We start from the raw sequence: 22,500 nt of genomic DNA, 5'->3' as shown, positions 1-22,500 counted from the left end.
GGACCATGACCCCTCATTCTGGTGCTTTTCACAAATAACATCAGATATTACAAACTAGAGCAATGCCAAGTATATATATATATATATATATATATATATACATACAAAACACAGAAGGGGACTGCACTCTCATACCGGACCGGGTACACATCCCATGACCCTGCAACATGCTCAGCCCTGGGTGCTCACAGGCACTCACAGGAAGCTGTGCTGTCCCCAGAGTCACAGGCAGTTAACCCCAGACAGGTCTGGGTGCAAGAACCATAGGGAAAATTACAAAACAAATTAATACAACACACAGAGAGTGTCTAAGTGCCGCAAAATTCAGTAGCGCTGGGTGCAAACGTAGGGGTATATTATTATTATCAGGTATTTGTAGAGCGCCAACAGATTCCGCAGCGCTGGTGTATAACGACAAGGATTTGTGGTCAGATACAAATACATAACAGAATAAACAAACATAGCGCATATTTAAAACGGTCCTTACAATAGTTTGTCAGGTTTTGCTATTTCAGAACAGTCCCTTCTTAAAGGGACATAAAACCCAAAGTGTTTCTTTCATGAGTCAGACAGAACATACAATAGGTGCTTCTATAATCACATTTTCTTTGTGTTCTTGTTATATGTTGTTTAAAAGCAGGAAGGTAAGTTCAGGAGTGTGCACGTGTCTGCAGCACTATATGGGAACCGTTTTGCAACAATGTTACACATTAGCAAGATGGCAGCACTATTTCCTGTCATGTAGTGCTCCACACGTGCACGCTACCTATCTAGATATCTCTTCAACAAAGAATAACATGAAAAAGATACAAATTTGATAATATAAGGAAATAGGAAACGTTTTTAAAATTGTTGTCTCTATCAGAATTATGAAAATAAAAATATGGGTTTCATGTCCCTTTAAGGCCCCTATTTATTAAAGGTCTTGCGGACCTGATCCGACAGTGCGGATCAGGTCCGCAAGACCTCGCTAAATGCGGAGAGCAATACGCTCTCGGCATTTAACATTGCACCAGCAGCTCACAAGAGCTGCTGGTGCAACGCCGCCCCCGGCTGACTCGCGGCCAATCGGTCGCTAGCAGCGAGCTGTCAATCAACCCAATTGTACTTGATCGGGTTGATTTCCGGCGATTCCTGTCCACCTGCTCAGAGCAGGCGGACAGGGTTATTATGGAGCAGCAGTCTTTAGACCGCTGCTTCATAACTGGTGTTTCTGGCGAGTCTGAAGACTCGCCAGAAACACAGACCCACAAGCTCCCTACGTAGCTTGTTAAATGGGCCTCTAAGTATGGAATGAAAGCCAGTCTGTCCGAAGGGGAAAATGCACCATTTGCAGAGGTAAAGCACAGGAAAATCAGGCAAAATAATTCCTTATTTTCCGCTGCATTTTCATGCTTTATTACATATTTTATGGAGGATTTAAGCTTGAGTTTTATGTACTAGACAACAAATGGGAGCTTTATGGCTAAACATTTACGTAAAATGTCACTTAGGGTTAATGACTGATTTGTGCACTAAATATGGATATTTTGCTGCCCCGTGACGTTCCGTTGCCTTTCTGTGAGCTAAAAACAAAAAGCAACACACCCAGAACCATTAGCTACTGATGTGGGGAAATGTAATTTGGGCTATGAACTTTTGATAATGGCACTTGCCAGCCCAGACATTTTTAAGCACCTTTTTAGCATGTTGGTTCCAGTCACACTCTGCATTTCTCTTAGTGTCTGAAGGTGACTGTGAGGCCGTTTGGGAACGCAAGTGAATGACTGTAATCTGTAATTACTGTCCAGAGCTAGTAAAAATTACAAGGACACTTAAAACTAGTGCTACTGCCTCTGGAAAATGTCTGCTTGATTATGCAATAAAGAACTCTGGAGATAATTTAGGGTGTTATAATATCAGCCAAAGGTTTCAAGAACAAAACTCAAGCAATAGGGAATTGTGAATATTGCAAATACACATATAAATAGACAAACAGACTTAAACAGCTGCGTTTGCTTTAAGCACTCACCTTGCAACTCCAGTAAACTGGTCTGTGACCTGACGTGGAATCTACCAACTTTAGCACTCAATCTGATCCCATAAAACATTCCCAAAATAAACTGTCACTTGACGTTCATGTCAATTCTCCAGACAAGCTACAACTAGCAGAACAGAGTGAGAAAGCAAAAAAAAAAATTAAAAATAATAAAGATAGAAAATGAGTCAAACCGAAAAACAAAAGCCAAAACTCAACGAATAAAAATGCGTGAACAGAAATGAACTCTTAAAGGGACACTGGACCCAGAATTTAGCTTAGCTTAGATGCCTTCTTTTTTCAAATAAAGATACCAAGAGAATAAAGAAAATTTGATAATAGGAGTAAATTAGAAAGTTGCTTTAAAATTGCATGCTCTATCTGAATCATGAAAGAAAAAAATTGGGTTCAGTGTCCCTTTAAGGTGAACGACAAGTATGTAATTCAGTGTTGCAGGAAATGTCGGTCATCTGTGCTGGTGACCGGCAGAATTTAATATTGCTGTAACTAGTGTCAAACCCAACACACCACTTTGTTAATTGCTTCCAGGAGGAGATGACTCTGGTCCCTTCAACTGGTGGTCTAATTAACTCCAAACAACGATATTCCAAAGCCACTTAGAAAATACGTTTCAGCTGTGTTTTAGTTTGCCTGGGCCCTTACTTGGGAATTCCTTGTCAACTGACCAAATAAATTAACATCCTCTCCACAAGATTGTGGTTCCACTTTGACTTTCACCCGTAGCTTACATCAATCAACCTCCGACTGATGAGTTTCTAACCACTTCAACTTGATCCCAAGAGACCAATTCACAACTTCAGCTCATTCTCTACAGGGCTTAAAATCTTAAGAAGTAAAAAACTGAACCAAAATTAGACTAATATTCAAATAATATTTAGGACACTACATTATAATGTGGTGAGTCAGGGTGTTCCACATTGTGCTTTATGATGTCCCAACCCATAAAGTGTCTGCAAATTACGTTATATTTCATAGCTGAGGTTGTGTTTTCCTTGGAAAGATGGGTTAGATGAGACTAAAATTGTTATTTTTATTTCAAATGCAATTAATACTTAGGGCTATTTATACATTTTTATTATTATGTTCACATCTCTCTATGGTATATCGATAATGTTATTGTTTAAAAAGAAATGAACATTTTTAAACACTCTCAATACAAAAAATACTTCACCGCATTTTACCGCTACTTGTTTTTAAACAGTTACATTTAGTGCAACACATTTTGTTTAATATGTTGTTTCCCAATACTATAATAGTCTTTTGTACCATTTTATAATATTATTTATGTATACTTCATTGATTTTGTATTTGTTCCCAAAACATCTACAATACATAAATCATCAGAAACATTGTTTCATTTTTATTTCTACTTAAAACCATGCGACTAATTCACCTGCTGCCCAAGAACATGTTGTGACTATAATATATAACTTCCCTTATTCTGTAAATCTATCTTATGAAAATCTCCTTGTTTATGTCAAAGTGTTCAAATGTGCTGATTTATACCTGAGCAAGAAGTCAAATTCAGTCTCACGCAGAACTAGTCAGTTGTCTCAAACTCCTGGCTTGGAACATCATGTGTCTTGAGCACTATCATCCACGAGTGGACAGGGGCGAACATATTTGCCCCTATCCGCCTGGCTTCTCTGGCGGGCAGCAATGCACTTCCCACATTTGTCATTGCACACGAGCACTCCTGTGCGCTTGTGTGCAACCCGCCCCCTGCCCGCAAAAAGCCAATCAAGCAAAGGTAGGAGCTGTTAATCTTACAGGCCGTAAGAGACTGGGGAGATTGAAATTCTACACCTAATAGGTGGAAATCAGGGCTATATCAGGGATAACCACTGCTTGAAAAATCCTGACTGCAGGTATGCGAACCTGCAGTCGAAAGGGAAAAGGGCTTGACAAATCGAACCCTAAATGGTAGCAGAGTTTGCTATGTTATACAAAAAATGCCCAAGACACGTGCATTCTATAATATAGAGAGAGGGGGAAATATGTTATTGAGTTAAATTGTCAAGACCACAAACACTTTATCTTCCCTCAAAACACGTTCCCTCAACGTCCTTTTTCCCAGGTCCCTGAGCACTGACAGCATCGCTTATCCGAGTCCAGATACTTTTTTTTCGGATACTCGAAGTTTGCTTCCACGACAACCAAATACATTTTCATACGAGTCTAGAACCATATCGACAAGAACCAGGTTCTGCTGATGTGAAAAGTGTGGATTCTTCGATTTGGACTGTGAATACGATCGAGAAGTAGCCATACTTAATTTATCAATAACAATAAAAGTCAGTAAAGCTTCAAGTTCGGGAACTATGCAGTCTGACAAAATTGATAAATTCTACTTTTTATAGTGCTGCAATATGTTCCCGCGACAAATCTGACGTTTCTGACACCTTACAGTCACGTGGGACAAACATGACTGACAAGTTGTAAGCAAATAATAGTACATTCGCAACTAGCGAGGCGTCATATGTATGAATCATTCGCCAGTGCTTGATGCGGATTAGACGCAAGATTTTTTGGGATGTTTTTTAGTACATATGGCGGGCGGGCAACATCTCGCTAGCTGCGAGTTCAAGCAAGTCGAGCAGACACGTTGTCGGCGAGAAAATTGACGCTTTAGTACATGGAGCCCTATGTGTTCATTTTTGCCTCTCAGTGGACCCTGTCAACCTCTACATCTTATAGGGACACTTTACTCAAAACATGTTATCCATTTGCACAAGTAAAAAAATTGCCTCAAAATGTTAAGTAAAAGCTGTTAAAATTAATATTGGAGCGCAGGATTGGTTTGTAGTGCCTGCTAAACTTCACTGGTTAATATGGACAACCATGTTACTGGTGGAGAGGAACACACCACTCCAAGTATGGTGATAAATCACTGTTTTTTTTACAGATTTATATTTCTCAGTGGTAAACACCCTGGTCAACTGTTGGCATCTACATACTGGCTGTAAACTCCTACATTTAATGTAGACCTCATTACTCAATGTCTGATTGAGGATCCCTCCTCAAAACCCTACATCTCACTGGTCAACCAAAGACATCTACTATTTAATGTGTAACTAATGATCCCACCCCAAATACCTACATCTTAAAGGTCAATTGTACACATCTACTACTTAATATCTGACAGATAATCCCTTCCCAAATCCCTACATCTTACTCGTCAACTGTAGACTTCTACTGACCAATGTCCGATTGAGGATCCCCCCAAATCCCTAAATCTTACTGGTCAACTGGGGATCTCAGTCCAGACATCTACTACTCATTGGCTGACTGGGGGTCCCTCTCCAAATCCCTATATCTCACTGGTTGACTGGGGATAACTTTAAAGTCTCAAATGATTTACCGGGAATCCCTATCCAGAGTTTTGTCTTTCAGATCACAGCACTTGTGTCCTATAAATAGTTTCAGAATTTAAATGCAAATATGTCCTAGTATGCGCATTGTCTGTAGCTACTCTGTTCACGTTTTTATTTAAATATCTGCATAATTCTTAATTGTACTACATGAAATACACCCAAAAAGAAATAGAAAAAATATATAAGAGCTTCAGTTGTACATATAAAGGGCACACAACTAACCAGAAAGCGAGGAGTGTGTATAAAGGTGTAACACATATATCCCATAAGCTAGGAGTCACCCAGCTGAAGGTAGAAATTCATAAAGAGAGAGTGCTGAAAAATTCATGATGCATCCATCGGAATCCCATGACATTGTCTCTGATGAGCGGTGCCCTTGTGCTGCAGCTTTCTAAGCGAATGAGAAGGGACAGGCAGCTGCTCGCTTTAAAGTGCGGGGCAAGTTTATGACAATCACCTCTTGATTTGCCATAAAAGGCAAAGATTTATATAAATGAAGTAAAAATGAGGAAAATATTCTGCACTGGGAGTAACCATTTTATTCGCAAAGAAATAATAAAATTCTACATTTTCTATAGTACAAGAAACCTCAGAACCCCAGCTACACACAGGTGCATAATAACCAATGGCAGCATTTTCTTATTGCAGGACATATCAATGTCTTAAAGGGACATTAAACACTTTGAGATGGTAATATAAAATGATAAATTGTATATAATAAAACAACTCTGCAATATACTTTCATTATTTATTTTGTCCTCTTTGCCTGTAATTACATTCTGAAATTGTGAGCTTTTCAGTTCCTGCCTGAAGAGCAGAACACTGTTAAATCCAGCACAACCATTGGCTGCACACTCTAGTGACCTATTTATAACTGACCCTAATTGGCCACAGCAGAGAAGGTAACACAAGTTACAACATGGCAGCTCCCTTTGTTTTATAGACACTAAAACTTTGCAATTATTTTGCATCATTCTATCTAGCATGTATTTAGTGTTTAATGTCCCTTTAAGTGAGCTGCGTAATAAAACAGTGTAAGTAATGTATACATGTTTAGCTTTATTACTGTCATAAGAAGTCATATAACTAAGTCTTCAGGGAAACAGTGAGATTTACTAAGAATACAAAGAACTCAGCAGGGTGACATTTCTCTACAACTCATATCCTTGGTCTCCATTACAGTTCCTCTTAACTTCTGAGCAAAATAAAACATGTATGTAAAACTAGAGCAATTTCTTTTTTGTGTACTATGTACTGGAGCAGTAATGCACTACTGGGAGCTAGCTGCTGATTGGTGGCTACACACAGATGCCTCTTGTCATAGGCTCACCTGGTGTGATCAGCTAGCTCCCAGAAGGGCATTGTTGCTGCTTCAACAAAGGATACCAAGAGAATGAAGCAAATATCCTAATAGAAGCAAATTGGAAAGTTGTTTTTAAACTGTATGCTGTATCTAAATGATGAAATAAATATTTTGGGTTTCATGTCCCTTTAGAAATTAGCCTTTAGATTATGATATTTCAGGCAAGTATAATAATGTTAAACTGTGATTGGAGTTATATTTTAACTTTTCATTAGAAAAACATTTGAAATTATTGCAAACAGGCTGCACCTGCTGTGTGAAACAGGCCAAAAAGTCTGAAAACCCCAAAAATTGTTGGAGAAAACAAATGTGAGACTTGGGATATGCAGTCAAACTATCCTAATGCAAAGAATACGGGATGTTAGCTCTGGACCAATGCATCTGATTCTCATGTAATACACAGCAGATCAGAATATAGCACATGTGCACATTCTCCACAGAAAACAACAAGCAACAGTTTTTACACTGCCGCATGGGATTCTGGGTATGAATATGCAGATTAGACTAATATGGTAGAGTTAAATTCTGCTCGTATTACAAGTTGAAAGTAAATGCGAACGCACAAGCACAATCACGATTTATGCTAGAATGATTACTGTGACCTCAGAGCTCTGGTTAACTCTTACGTGAGTCAAACAAGTGTCACAAAACACACAAAAATACATTACATAAGTACAGTTACACTCATAATAACACTGTCTAATACAAATAACTACAACAAGTATTGCACAAAAAAGTTATTAAGGCTCAAAGATATGAGGTCTCAGGTGTTAGAAGAAAAAAGGCAGGCAAAAGGCTTTAACATAGAGATACATACATATCTAAATATTTATATGTATTTGTATGTATGTGTTTATATATATATATATATATATATATATATATACTAGTGCTAAAGCCTGTGTACACGGGCCATTTTCTGCAGTACAGCGGTCCCACCCCTTGCTCTCTCTCTATCCCCCCTCTTTTTTGCTGCCCCCCTCTCTTTTGCTCTCTCTCTCCCTCCTCTCCTTTGCTCTCTCTCTGCCCCTCTCTTTTGTTCTCTCTTCCCCCTCTATTTTGCTCTCTCTCTCCCCTCTCTCTTGTGTGCTCTCTCCCCCTCTCTTTTATGCTCTCCCCCCTCTCTCTTTTGTGCACTCTCCCCCTCTCTTTTGCTGTCTCTCTCCCCCCTCTCTTTTGCTTTCTCTCTCCCCCTCTCTTTTGCTGTCTCTCTCCCCCCTCTCTTTTGCTTTCTCTCTCCCCCTCTCTTTTGTGCTCTCTCCCCCCTCTCTTTTGCTGTCTCTATCCCCCTCTCTTTTGTGCTCTCTCTCCCCTCTCTTTTGCCGTCTCTCTCCCCCCTCTATTTTGATGTCTCTCTCCCCCCTCTCTCCTCTCTTTTGCTGTCTTTCTCCCCCTCTCTTTTGCTGTCTCTCCCCCCCCTCTCTTTTGCTATCTCTCCCCCTCTCTTTTGCTGTCTCTCTCCCTCCTCTCTTTTGCTGTCTCTCTCCCTCCTCTCTTTTGCTGTCTCTCTCCCCCCTCTCTTTTGCTATCTCTCTCCCCCCTCTCTTTTGCTGTCTCTCTCTCCCCTCTCTTTTGCTGTCTCTATCCCCCTCTCTTTTGCTGTCTCTCTCCCTCCTCTCTTTTGCTGTCTCTCTCCCCCCTCTCTTTTGCTGTCTCTCTATCCCCCTCTCTTTTGCTGTCTCTCTCTCTTTTGCTGTCTCTCTCTCCCTCTCTCCATCGCCCCTCTCCTGCTCTCTCTATACCCCCTCTTTAGAGCTCTCTGTCCCTTAAAAGAACACCGGCCCCGGTATCTGGCCCCGCCCGCGTCACGCCCGGCCCACATTGTGCCCGGCCACGCCCATGTCACACTTGTCCGGCCATGCCCATGCTGCACCAGTCCGACCACGCCCATGCAGCCACGCCCACTCCACCACACGACGCCAGGCTGAGGTTAGTTGGAATTCTAGGTGTGTTTGTCCTCACGCGCAGTCTCTACTGTGCATCACAGCTTCGGACAAACACACTTGGCCTTTTATTATATAGGATATATATAAATAAATATATATTTATGTGTTTGTGTACATATGTATTCATTACAGACATATATACACATATAAACATATATATATAAATATGCAAACACATATAGGGGCTGAATAATCATTGTCTGGCGGACATGATACGCTGTCAGGCATTTATCAATGCACAAGCAGTTCTTGTGAACTGCGTGTGCGATGCCGCCCCCTGCAGATTCGTGGCCAATCGTCCGCTAGCAGGGGTTGTCAATCAGCACGATCGTATGAAATCGGGTGGATTGATGTCCGCAGCCTCAGAGCAGACGGACAAGTTAAGGAGCAGCGGTCTTAACGGGGAATCAGGGGCCATTCAGCCCTTGATAAATCGGCCCCATAGACATATATACAAGTGCATTTAAGCAGTCAAGTAGATAAAAACATGATAAACTTATTTATGCAATATACCTATTTAATAAAGGTTTTAACTGTCTATTTACTGTAAATATGAGGCATTCCAATGTTCTGCACATAACACAATATGTTTTATGTATTATGAAATAGATCTGTATATATCTATACCTATATATAATCATGCATACATAAAGATAGAAATTTGTGCAAAAACTCCATCAGATATACTGCATATATAAATATATCTTTAAGAATAACTAGAACATATTCTGCTATATGAAATATGCAATATTATCTTCTTATGTTGCACTTGTAAATAACCGCGATCGTGTTTGAGCGAGTTGTGGGTATTAGGTTTTTTTCAACTTTTTTCGGCTCCATTGAAGTCTTTGGGGCCCATTTATCAAGCTCCGTATAGAGCGTGAAGGGCCGTGTTTCTGGCGAGCCTTCAGACTCGCCAGAAACAACAGTTATGAAGCAGCGGTTTAAAGACAGCTGCTCCATAACTTGTCCGCCTGCTCTTAGGCCGTGGACAGAGATTGCGTAAAATCAACCCAATGCAATACGATCAGGTTGATTGACACCCCCTGCTAGCGGCCTAAATCTGCAGGGGGCGGCGTTGCACCAGCAGTTCACAAGAGCTGCTGGTGCAATGCTGAATGCGGAGAGCGTATTGCTCTCCGCATTCAGCGATGTCTGTCGGACCTGATCCGCTGATCGGATCATGTCAGACAGACATTTGTTAAATAGGCCCCTATGGGGGATTGCGATGTTGCGTTCACAACTTCTCAGTCTCTTTGCTACCACAACTTTCAACTCGTAAACCAAGTGCAAATCTCTGAACGCAAAAACTTACTTCTAGCGGTTTTGACGCTCCTCTCGTAATCTATCCCTATGTGAATTATTGTGAGAGTTGGAATGGAATTCATTGCTTTGGAATACGAAAACAGTGAAAAAAAACCATGTGAAGCATTTTATACGCAAATTCTCATGGACTGCAAAAGGGGGCTGTGAGCAGGAGGACAGACATCGCCGGAATTTAACCCGATCGAGTACGATCGGGTTGATTGACACCCCCCTGCTGGCAGCTGATTGGCCGTGAGTCTGCAGGGGGCGGCGTTGCACCAGCAGCTCTTGTGAGCTGCTGGTGCAATGCTGAATACGGAGAGCGTATTGCTCTCCGCATTCAGCGAGGTCTGGCGGACCTGATCCGCACTGTCGGATCAGGTCCGCCAGACTTTGGTAAATAGAGGCCTGTGTCTGAACTTCAAATGAGTAGTAGATTTTTTTTTCGGACAATTTTAAAAGTTATGTCTTTTTCCACTCCCAGTGTACCATGTGACAGCCATCAGCCAATCAAAAATGCATACACGTACCATGTGACAGCAATCAGTCATTCACAAATGCATACACACTTATTCTTGCACATGCTCAGTAGGAGCTGGTGACTCAAAAAGTTTAAATATAAAAATACTGTGCACATTTTGTTAATGGAAGTAAATTTGAAAGTTTTTTAAAATTGCATGCTCTATCTGAATAATGAAAGTTTAGTTTTATTGAGTGTCCCTTTAAGAATGTCCCTTTAAAGGAGATCTGTAGTGGGGAAATAAATGCTCTAGTTTCTTAGTAATTTTACTGGCAAACCAGGGGACCGATTAATCAACCCCCGAATGCAGTTGTTTCCGCGCGAGATTTCAGGCTCGCCGGAAACAGGAATTAAAAAGCAGCAGGCTCCTTAACTCGTCCACCACCTCTAAGACGGCGGACAGCAAGCAGCCCGATCGGATATGATCGGGTTGATCGACCCCCCTCCTAGCGGCTGATTGGCCGCGAATGTGCAAGGGGTGGCATTGCACAAGTATTTCACTAGAAATGCTTGTGCAATGATAAATGTCGACAGCGTACACTGTCTGCATTTATCGATGTGCGGCGGACATTGTTAAGTCGGCCTCCATGTGTTAACCTCACTAAGAGGCTAAGAACACACAGCTGCTCAGAAATTAAACAGATTGCAGCAGCTGAGCAGGACAAAGCCAGTGATTGGTGGCTACGTGAGTATCTTACTTCTCATTGACTCACCAGTCATGCTGTTCTCCAGTGACACATTTCCATGGCTTTGTTATCCTATAGGCAGCGGACTCACTTCAGTGTCAGGGAGCTCACCAATAACGCTCCACGGTATAAAATATAAGAACCCTTTAAAATAGTTCATCTAGACCAATCATTTCAAAGCTAAATGTATAAGGACTTTAGCTGCTAAATGAAAGCTGAATTTTAACCAGTTATTACAGACAACAAACTACCTCTACCCTCTGCTCCCAACATCATCTTCACAAAAACCTGCCACATTTCACCCAGCCCTGCGGTGAGGAATTTCTCAGGAAGGAAAGATTTCTGCGTTGTGATTAGCAGGGACTAAGGAGGTGCAAACCTGAGACTATTTACACTTGTTTAACCCTTTCACTTACAAAGCAATAGTAACAAAAATCCCAATTGTGTGTTTATTTATGGCCATAGCAATATAATATCTCATTAAACCAGACTGCAACAAATGCCAAAAGACCATAACAGCTTCCTACTACTCCTATTCAGCATATAAATGACCATTTAGTAGCAGACGGACAGATGGAACATCCTCTGCTTGCGGTTATTTCATGTCACCGGCGCACTTTATTCTAACATTGAAGCATGAGGGTATTCAGGGATATGCTAGCTTGAGCAAGGTCATGTGGAATTGATATGGACATGTATAGGCCTTAAACATAAGGAGGGTTACTGGCCCTCTGGGGCCAAAAATACAGCACAACTGGCAGAGACAGCAGCTACTACACACAATATGTTATGCCTTGTAGTCTTCTTTGGCAAACAAGAGGTTAAACTTTATCCAATATCTTCCATCAGTGCTATTATTACTTATAAATCAAAATGATCATAAAGGCAGTGGGATGTGATTGCAAGAACAAAATTGAGTTGTATGAAAAAATAATTTAGCATGTTTCATTTTCCCTAAACAAAGATTCAGGCTTCTGTACATAAGCTTCATAATATACTGTCCTCTAGGTAAGAAGTCATTTTATACTATCCAGGTCTGCTTCCTGCAGCCAATCAGAGTCTGTATAGAAGGGTACTGGACGGCACTGCTAGGCTGATACAGCCTCCGATTGGCTAGAGGGAGAAGAGGAGGGTTAACGTCACCAAACAGTGAGGGGAGGCAGCTATCGCGGGGTAACATTCTGATCTTTTAGCATTTGTATGTGAGAACATCAAACTCAACTCATTTCTTTCTCAGTACCATTCCAATCCATTTCAAGAGTGTCTGAATCAGTCAGAGCCCCTGGGTCACATGTGTAATACATCTGCGTAACCATCTTTTTTTTCTACACTCACATTGCAGAAACACACAGACACCTATAAGAAGCAGGAGGCTATGTGTTACTTGCACAGAACCCAAAAATATAAGCAGCCAATGGCAAAGGAAAACATCATCCCCCAAACTAATTTGCATTAGCCAATCACAGTGGGCAACCTGAGTTCTCCCTTCACTGCATTTCCGGGTACTTGAATGAAGCTAACACATGCGCTCTGATGAGCAAAATTGTAACGCATGCATGCACATTTTATCATCGGATACCATCACCGACGTCAGTGGTCATGTGACCGCAGTCATTCTTGACTTGGAGCGTGTGAAAATGATTGCAAATGCGCACGCCTTGGGTGTGTAAATATGTAAAGGTAGCAAGATAATATATGCGTGTATTAGAGATTGCAAGCCCGCCCGATGTAGGGGGCCGGAAATTATGACGTCAGAAATAAAAATAAAATATAGATTTAAAACATGACGGAAGCTTCGTTTTCAAAAATATTGTAAGTTCATTCACATTTACTTGTATTACTGAAACGTAAATAAATACAGTTGTATCAGTTCTCTACGTCACTGGATGATGGGTAAGATCAGCCCTTAACACTAATAGAAAATAATCAATCAGTTTTACTGTATAAGTTTCAATGTAAATGTAAAAAAAAAAACTTCTCAATTTTTAAGAATAATAAATTAACCATGATATGGAATTCAAAATTAAACTTTTAATATGCCTCTTGTCATTGGCTCATCAGCTCACTCCCAGTAGTGTCATTGCTGCTCTTCATCTGACTTTCACCCGTGAGTTAACCTGTTTTTTAGGGGTTAAACACAATTCTTTATGTAAAAATATTTTTACAAAATTCCCCATTAAAGTATATGAGGATTGTAGATATATAATTTGATCACAAACAACAGGGCAATAAAACTGCTCCAACACAAAACAGCATCTCATGTTTACACTGCCCTATCATCGGAATGGCACAGCAGACTGGAAGACTTTGGGGCCGAATTATGAAAGGTCTTGCGGACCTGATCCAACAGTGCGGATCAGGTCCGCAAGACCTCGCTGAATGCGGAGAGCAATACGCTCTCTGTATTCAGCATTGAACCAGCAGCTCACAAGAGCTGCTGGTGCAACGCGCCCCCTGCAGACTCGCGGCCAATGGGCCGTCAGCAGGGAGGTGTCAATCAACCCGATCGTACTCGAACGGGCTGATTTCCGGCGATTCCTGTCCGCCTCATTAGAGCAGGCGGACAGGGTAGTCTGCTGCTTCATAACTGGTGTTTTTAGCGAGTCTGAAGACTCACCAGAAACACGGGCCCACAAGCTCCGTTCGGAACTTGATAAATGGGCCCCAATGTCCCTTTAATGCTACTTATGAATATAAGAAACAAAAGCACAGAAATCATTGTATAAATCCAGTGGCTAAATACCTCAAATCCATGTTTGGTCAATTTATTTTTGACAAGTAGGACTGTACTATAAAAACACAGTGAATGTAAATGTGATTTAAAAAAGAAGTAGTTGATACATGAAAGTGACTTTCAGCAGAAGAGGCTAAGACTATAAATGAACTCAGGAAGCCTGGAACGTGTGTAAGACAATCCTCAGCTACAGCCAACTGGACAAACCATTTGATTTGCCAACAAAATCTATATTTTTTTATTCTTACGCTGCCAAGTAATGTCCAACCCACATTGTGCCCCAGCAAGTACAGCAGACTGTGTCACAGTCTAGACTTAAATCTCAGTCAGTGTCAAATTTATGTGAGAATGACAGAGTCTGACATTACCACAAATCACATTTCTTGCAGAACAAAAAAAAAAAAAAAAACAGCAACTTTCTTTAGCAGCATAAAGGAAAATTACGTCTATCTCTTTAACAGAATTTTCATTTAAACGCTCTTATATCGTCTACCATTCCAGTGATCTATATGCAAATATGCTAATGAATGCAAATGAAGACACTACTTTTAGTCCCAATTTAATAGAAAGCATTAAAATACCATTTTTTTCTAAAGCTTCCATATGCATAGGCAAGGCAGACTCAGCTACAAAATGAGGCAGTGACAGTTTTCAGGGAAATCAGCCGGGAGTGTGGCGCAGGAATCAGCTGTTAATATATTAACGTATCCATAACACGGGGAGATCTTTAGATTATATTCATCAGTGATTACCGACTTGACAGTTTTAGAAAACTCAGAATCTCTTGAATAGAGCAAAAATAACCTTGTTTTTAACTCTGACTTTGATTGCATTGTTTTTATTGGGTTAAACCAGGGGTCACCACTCTTTTTAAACAAGGAGCTATCTCACTTACCGCTGGCAAACAAAAAATAGAAATGTTATTAATAGAACATAAATATATTACACTATTTAAACAAATTGGAAATGACTGAGACTTAATAGCAAGATTTATGACCTTGCGTGATTGTGCAAGTGATAACAGCAGACAAATATATGGAGACGATTTCCCAGGGTGACATAATGTGATGCACATAGGGAGAGGTAGAGAAAACAAATCCCTCACTATTATTGCAAGTACTGCTGTACAATATCGCCATGGCTCAGATACAGAGGTGATATATTCAGGGGACAAAGAGCCCAAATAAAATTACAAGTAGACCACAATAGTGAGGAGCCAGTGTACAGGTTTAAAGGGACAGTCTAGTCCAAGATAAACTTTCATGATTCAGATAGGACATTTATTTTTAAACAACTTTCCAATTTACTTTTATCACTAATTGTGCTTTGTTCTCTTGGTATTCTTAGTTGAAAGCTAAACCTAGGAAGGCTCATAGGATAATTTCGAAAACCTTGAAGGCCGCCTCTTGTCACATGCTTTTTTTATTTGCTTTTCACAACAGGGGAGAGCTAGTTCATGTCAGCCATATAGATAACATTGTGATCACGCCCGTGGCTTGTGGCAGACACTGCACTAATTGGCTAAAATGCAAGTCAATAGATAATAAATAAAAAGTCATGTGATCAGAGGGCAGTCTGCAGAGGCTTAGATACAAGATAATCACAGAGGTAAAAAGTATATTAATATAACTGTGTTGGTTGTGCAAAACTGGGGAATGGGTAATAAAGGGATTATCTATCTTTTTAAACAATAAATATTCTGTCCCTTTAAGGAGCCAGCAAATGATTTTATATAGGAATGTGAGTGCACAGAAGATGACAACAAGTTAGTTGCTAGAACTAAAACATAAAACCCAATATTTTTCTTTCATGATTCATAATTTCCAATTTACTTCTATTATCCAATTTTCTTTGTTTTCTTGTTATCCTTTATTGAAAAGCAGGAAGGTACTTTAGGGGGGGGTGCACGTGTCTGCAGCACTATATGGGAACAGTTTTGCAACAATGTTATACATTAGCAGGAGCACTAGATGGCAGCACTATTTCCTGTCATGTGGTGCTATAGACATTTGCACGCTACCTATCTAGATATCTCTTCAACAAAGAATAACATGAGAACAAAGCAAATTTGATAAGACGTAAACTTATTTAAAATGTTATTCTCTATTTGAATCATAAAATATTTTGGGGGGGATTTAATGTCCCTTTAAAGGGATAGTCTAGTCAAAATTAAACTTTCATGATTCAGATAGAGCAACAGTTTTAAACAACTTTCTAATTCCCTCCTATAATCACATTTTCTTCGTTCTCTTGGTATCTTTATTTGAAAAAGCAAGAATGTAAGCATAGGAGCCGACCCATTTTTGGTTCAGAACCTGGGTAGCACTTTCTGATTGGTGTCTAAATGTAGCCACCAATTAGCAAACGCTACCTAGGAGCTAAATAAAAAAACGGGCCGGGTCCTAAGATTTAAATTCAAATAAAGATACCAAGAGAACGAAGAAAAATTGATAATAGGAGTAAATTAGAAAGTTGTTTAAAATTGCTGCTCTATCTGAATCATGAAAGTTTAATTTTGACTAGACTATCCCTTTAAGCATTTGTGGTTTTGTGGCTCCTGGGATTTGTCAAGACCTGAAATTCAGGAGTAAGTTAGGGATTTACAGACCCAGCACACTAGGCATTTTGTAATGTATTAGCCTTATTTAAATATCACAGTCACGTGTATGTGCCAGGTGCATGCGCAAGGTGAATGGGCTCTGATTGGCAGCACGTTGCATACTTATCAGTGCAGAGTTTAGCACCACAAACATGCAAGCGTTGCCTATCTCATTATTAAAGCTGTTTACTGTCAGATGCTCCACAGTACTGCCCAGCATACTACCGTTAACCCCTAGATGACTGCTGGATACACAATAAGCTGACGCCAAAGGGTTAAGTCACAAGGAAAAGGCAGTTGAATTAGCTTTCTTTAGTGTCAGAAGTTGGCACGGGCAGTTCTGTATTTTATAAAAGGCCGTACATAACATGTGCCACTTGCACACTGAACTTGCCAGGAACATCTGTAATTACAAGGATTTATATCTTACAATACATAACGTCCCAAATCCCCATAATGTAGATGAATATACAGGGGTCAATTTATGAAGCTCCGTACGGAAACAGAAGTTTTCGCTGCTCCATAATCTGTCCGCCTGCTCTGAGGCGGCGCACAGAAATTAACCCGATCGAATACAATTGGGTTGATTGACACCCCCAATCTGCAGGGAGCGGTATTGCACCAGCAATTCACAAGAACTGCTGGTGCAATGATAAATGCCAACAGCGTATACTGTCGGCATTTATCGATGTGCTGCGGACATGATATGCTACATCGTATCATGTCCGCTCACACTATAATAAATTGACCCCAAAGTCTTATTTTACAGAGTTTTGCTATTTTATGTCACCACTATACTACTATAGAGATATCACACACTGCAGCCGACGCGTATAGCAGCACTGATTAATCTATAGAGTCAAGTCTAGAATACTTTATAAGCATGACATTATTACGTGTTGCCAAAGTTATATGCTACAATAAAACAGACCAATAACAATTTATAAAGCAGGAGTATAGTGGGTAAATATGATAAGAGTTCATTTAATCTGATTGGGGGGTTCTGGTCATGCGACAGTCTGCTACATATTTTGCTACTATCCTTGTAGCTTTGTTTTTTTCTCCTAATAGTACACATAGGAGCCGATTTATCTAAAGACCGCTGCTCCATAACGTGTCCGCCTGCTCTAAGATCGTGGACAGAAATCAACCAGATCGAATACGATCGGGTTGATTGACACCCCCTGGTGGCCGCGAATCTGCAGGGGGCAGCAGTTCACAAGAACTTTGTATCATGTCCGCTCGCACTATGTTAATTCTACCCCATAGTCTTTCTTGTTCAGACATCTGTGGGAAATCTGTTATTTCTTTCATTATTTCTGGGAAGTACTGTATCTATCCCTTAAGAGTTTGTATCTTGTAAAGAACAAGAGGAAGTGTGATTCGTTCTCTATGTCCCCACTGTCACACTGCGCACATTGTCTGGCTGCCCTGGCCTCCATTTTGTCTGATATCTGCCAGTCTCTATTTCCAGACTGTATTTAGTGAGTATCTGTGCTTTGGGTTGGTGACACTTGTGAGATACTCAGCTAGTTTGTACTCTCTCTGTAATGCCCTGTAACACTCCAGCTTGTTTTGTTGCCCTATCTGTTCCTCCCAGTGTACCTCTCCTTCAGAGCTGTTTGTAAGGTGTATAGTGACACTCAATCATGGGCTGTGCTCTCACTGATGTGGTTTTGCAGATCTGATATATATACTCTAAATGCTTTTGATGCTAGGTCACAGAGTGCTTGGTGGTGGAGTGTACTTGTGTCACTATTTGTGAGGTGACACCAGAATTTGTACACCCTTTTTTCATTGCTAGCAGCAATGGGAATCTCCCCAGCTCTGCTCTGCACCCATTGTTATATATTAATACTGTATTAAGTCACCCAGTAGCTCCGTGACCCTAAAGACACCAGGTCACAGGCCGCTTGACCTGCACAACCCAGCAATGCAATAATACAGAGCTCTAACACATGACAGCATTTTCATTTTACACTTTTATGTCCCTTTAAATGTTAATCTTTCTTAGGGACAGAACATTATTTTATACAATGTCCCTTAAATGCTACTTATGATTATGAGAAACAATAGCCCAGGAGGGAGACCCTCAACTAATTGTAACATTTCCAATTAAGGGCAACTCTTTTGTTATCCCTTAGACCACTAGGTAAACTGTTTACTTTCTACTTGTAATATGTGCAACACTTGTAAACTAGCCCTAAATGAATTCGCTGATTAGCATACTAGATACCTGAAATCTAACTGTAGTATAACTCATTGTGAACAATAAAGCCCAGCCATGCTAGTGTGTGTGTAAGTATAAGTATGTGTGTATATGTGTGTGAATGTGTAGGTGTGTGTATGTGTGTTACAGTGTGTGTATGAGTGTGAGTGTATAAGTGTGTGTAAAAGTGTGAGTATAAAAGTGTGTGTATATGTGTGTGAGTGTATATGTGTGAGTATATAAGTGTGTGTATATGTGTGTGAGTGTATATGTGTGAGTATATAAGTGTGTGTATATGTGTGTGAGTGTGTGTATATGTGTGAGTATATAAGTGTGTGTATATGTGTGTGAGTGTGTGTATATGTGTGAGTATATAAGTGTGTGTATATGTGTGTGAGTGTATATGTGTGAGTATATAAGTGTGTGTATATGTGTGTGTATATGTGTGAGTATATAAGTGTGTGTATATGTGTGTGAGTGTATATATGTGAGTATATAAGTGTGGGTATATGTGTGAGTATATAAGAGTGTGTATATGTGTGTGAGTGTGTGAGTATATAAGTGTGTGTATAAGTATGAGTATATAAGTGTGTGTATATGTGTGTGTATAAGTGTGAGTATATAAGTGTGTGTATATATGTGTGAGTGTGTGGGTATGTATGGGTGTTGGGATATGTATGCATGTGGGGGGTATGTGTGTGTGAGAGTTTTTGTGTATATGTGTAGGGAGTATGTGAGTGTGTTTGTGTATTTGTGTGTGAGTGTGTTTGTGTATTTTATTGTGTCTGTGTATTTTATTGTGGGTATGTTTGAGTATGGGTGCATGTGTTTCTAAGTGTGTGTGTGTATATGTGTAGAGGGTATGAGTGTGTTTTTGTATTTGTGTGTGGGTATATATGAGTATGGTTTTGTGTGTGTTTGTAAGTGTGTGTGTGGGGTATATACGTAAGTGTGTGTGTGTGGGGTAGGGTGACCATATTGCCACTTTAAAAAGGGACGCATATGAAAAATACATATGTCAGGGTTCTTATATAAAAACCTTTCTTTAAACAGCCCCGAAACAGCCCTGACATATGTATTTTTCATATGTGTCCCTTTTTAAAGCGGCAATATGGTAACCCTAGTGTGGGGGTATGTATGTATGTGTGTGTGTGGGTATGTGTGTGTGTGGGTGGGTATGTATGTATGTGTGGGTGGGTATGTATGTATGTGTGTGTGTGGGTATGTGTGTGTGGGTGGGTGGGTATGTATGTGTGTGTGTGGGTATGTATGTGTGTGTGGGTGGGTATGTGTGTGTGAGTGGGTATGTATGTGTGGGTATGTATGTGTGTGTGGGTGGGTATGTGTGTGTGAGTGGGTATGTATGTGTGTGTGTGTGTGTGGGGTGGGGTATTTAAACGGACAGTATACACTCATTTTCATATAACTGCATGTAATAGACACTACTATAAAGAATAAGATGCACAGATACTGGTATAAAACTCCAGTATAAAACTGTTTAAAAACTTACTTAGAAGCTCTCAGTTTAGCTCTGTTGAAAAGGTGGCTGGAAAGCCCACTGCAAGTGGGAAATAAGACACCCCCCTCCCCCTTCTTTTGCATATGAAAAGACCCTTTACACAAACAGTAGCAAGCTGGAGTAGGTATCTGACGGTATTCACATAAAACTTTGGGGCTTGGTTAGGAGTCTGAAAATCAGAGCAATGTTACTTAAAAATAAGCAAAACGATACATTTATTTAAAAGAAAAACTTTATAGGCTATATAAATAGATCATCTACAAAACGTTTATGCAAAGAAAAAATGAGTGTATAATGTCCCTTTAAAGTGAATGAAAAATAATTGTGACAAAAGATACTTGTTGAACAAGTGACAGGTAAGCACTTGAAAGCAAAACATCACTCTTTGGCAACAATTGAAATCAGGCTCCTGCTACTTATATTTGTCCTGGACTGGCTGGGAGTGCGTCTGAAGACACTCCAGAGCTGATATTTGGGGAAGGACTATACAATGGTAAAGCAGTGTGAATAGCGACATGAATAGTTTGAGATCAGTGGCTGCAACCGTACAGTAGAGGAGGGAGGGAGCTGCAGAGTAGTGATTTAAGTTGTATAGCTTCATAGTAGTGAAACAGTGAGTCAGATTGTGCACTAGCAGAGCTGTAAGAGGGATTGTGCACTAGCAGAGCTATAAGTGGGATTGTGCACTAGCAGAGCTATAAGTGAGATTGTGCACTAGCAGAGCTGTAAGAGGGATTGTGCACTAGCAGAGCTATAAGAGGGATTGTGCACTAGCAGAGCTGTAAGTGGGATTGTGCACTAGCAGAGCTGTAAGTGAGATTGTGCACTAGCAGAGCTGTAAGTGAGATTGTGCACTAGCAGAGCTGTAAGTGGGGTTGTGCACTAGTAGAGCTGTAAGTGGGATTGTGCACTAGCAGAGCTGTAAGTGAGATTGTGCACTAGCAGAGCTGTAAGTGAGATTGTGCACTAGCAGAGCTGTAAGTGGGGTTGTGCACTAGTAGAGTTGTAAGTGGGGTTGTGCACTAGCAGAGCTATAAGTGGGGTTGTGCACTAGCAGAGCTGTAAGTGGGGTTGTGCACTGGCAGAGCTGTAAGTGGGGTTGTGTACTAGCAAAGCTGTAAGTGGGGTTGTGTACTAGCAAAGCTGTAAGAGGGATTGTGCACTAGCAGAGCTGTAAGAGGGATTGTGCACTAACAGAGCTGTAAGAGGGATTGTGCACTAACAGAGCTGTAAGAGGGATTGTGCACTAGCAGAGCTGTAAGAGGGATTGTGCACTAACAGAGCTGTAAGAGGGATTGTGCACTAACAGAGCTGTAAGAGGGATTGTGCACTAGCAGAACTGTAAGAGGGATTGTGCACTAACAGAGCTGTAAGAGGGATTGTGCACTAACAGAGCTGTAAGAGGGATTGTGCACTAGCAGAGCTGTAAGAGGGATTGTGCACTAGCAGAGCTGTAAGAGGGATTGTGCACTAACAGAGCTGTAAGAGGGATTGTGCACTAGCAGAGCTGTAAGAGGGATTGTGCACTAGCAGAGCTGTAACTGGGATTGTGCACTAGCAGACCTGAAAGTGGGATTGTGCACTAGCAGTGCTGTAAGTTGGGTTGTGCACTAGCAGTGCTGTAAGTGGGGTTGTGCACTAGCAGTGCTGTAAGTGGGGTTGTGCACTAGCAGTGCTGTAAGTGGGGTTGTGCACTAGCAGTGTTGTAAATGGGGTTGTGCACTAGCAGTGCTGTAAGTGGGGTTGTGCACTAGCAGTGCTGTAAGTGGGGTTGTGCACTAGCAGTGCTGTAAGTGGGGTTGTGCACTAGCAGTGCTGTAAGTGGGGTTGTACACTAGCAGTGCTATAAGTGGGGTTGTGCACTTGCAGTTCTATAAGTGGGGTTGTGCACTAGCAGTGCTGTAAGTGGGGTTGTGCACTAGCACAGCTGTAAATGGGGGGGTGTCCTGAGGAGCAGGGTGTTAGGTTGAGGTTGCATAATAACAGAGTAATATATATGTTTAGCCTAAATAAACACAAAGCTCCATAAAAAGACAGACAAGTCCCTTATACAGCAGTAAGCTGCCCCCACCTACTCCTTAATGTTACAGGAACATTTTCAAAATGCCACAAGAAAATAAAAAATTCTAAACTTAAACAACAGCACCAGCTATCAGTCACCACGCGGCTTCTCCACCCATTGCCAGCAAGAAAAGCTGGAACCACCA

General features: G+C 40.8%; 1 protein-coding gene across 6 annotated transcripts in view; it reads right to left on the bottom strand.

Annotated features, from left to right (window-relative positions):
- Positions 1 to 22,500, bottom strand: part of CASZ1 (castor zinc finger 1) — a 569,556-nt gene that overhangs the window by 333,641 nt on the left and 213,415 nt on the right. The window contains exon 3 of one of the 6 annotated variants that reach the window (XM_053691480.1): positions 2,012 to 2,144. The exons of the other annotated variants lie outside the window; for them this stretch is intronic. The gene's annotated coding sequence lies outside the window, so the exon portion shown is untranslated. The remainder of the gene's footprint in view (positions 1 to 2,011; positions 2,145 to 22,500) is intronic. 6 annotated transcript variants of the gene reach the window in all.

This window comes from Bombina bombina, chromosome 8 (genome assembly GCF_027579735.1).
Source record: "Bombina bombina isolate aBomBom1 chromosome 8, aBomBom1.pri, whole genome shotgun sequence".
NCBI lineage: Eukaryota > Metazoa > Chordata > Amphibia > Anura > Bombinatoridae > Bombina > Bombina bombina.
This window is presented reverse-complemented; position numbering and strand designations above follow the sequence as displayed.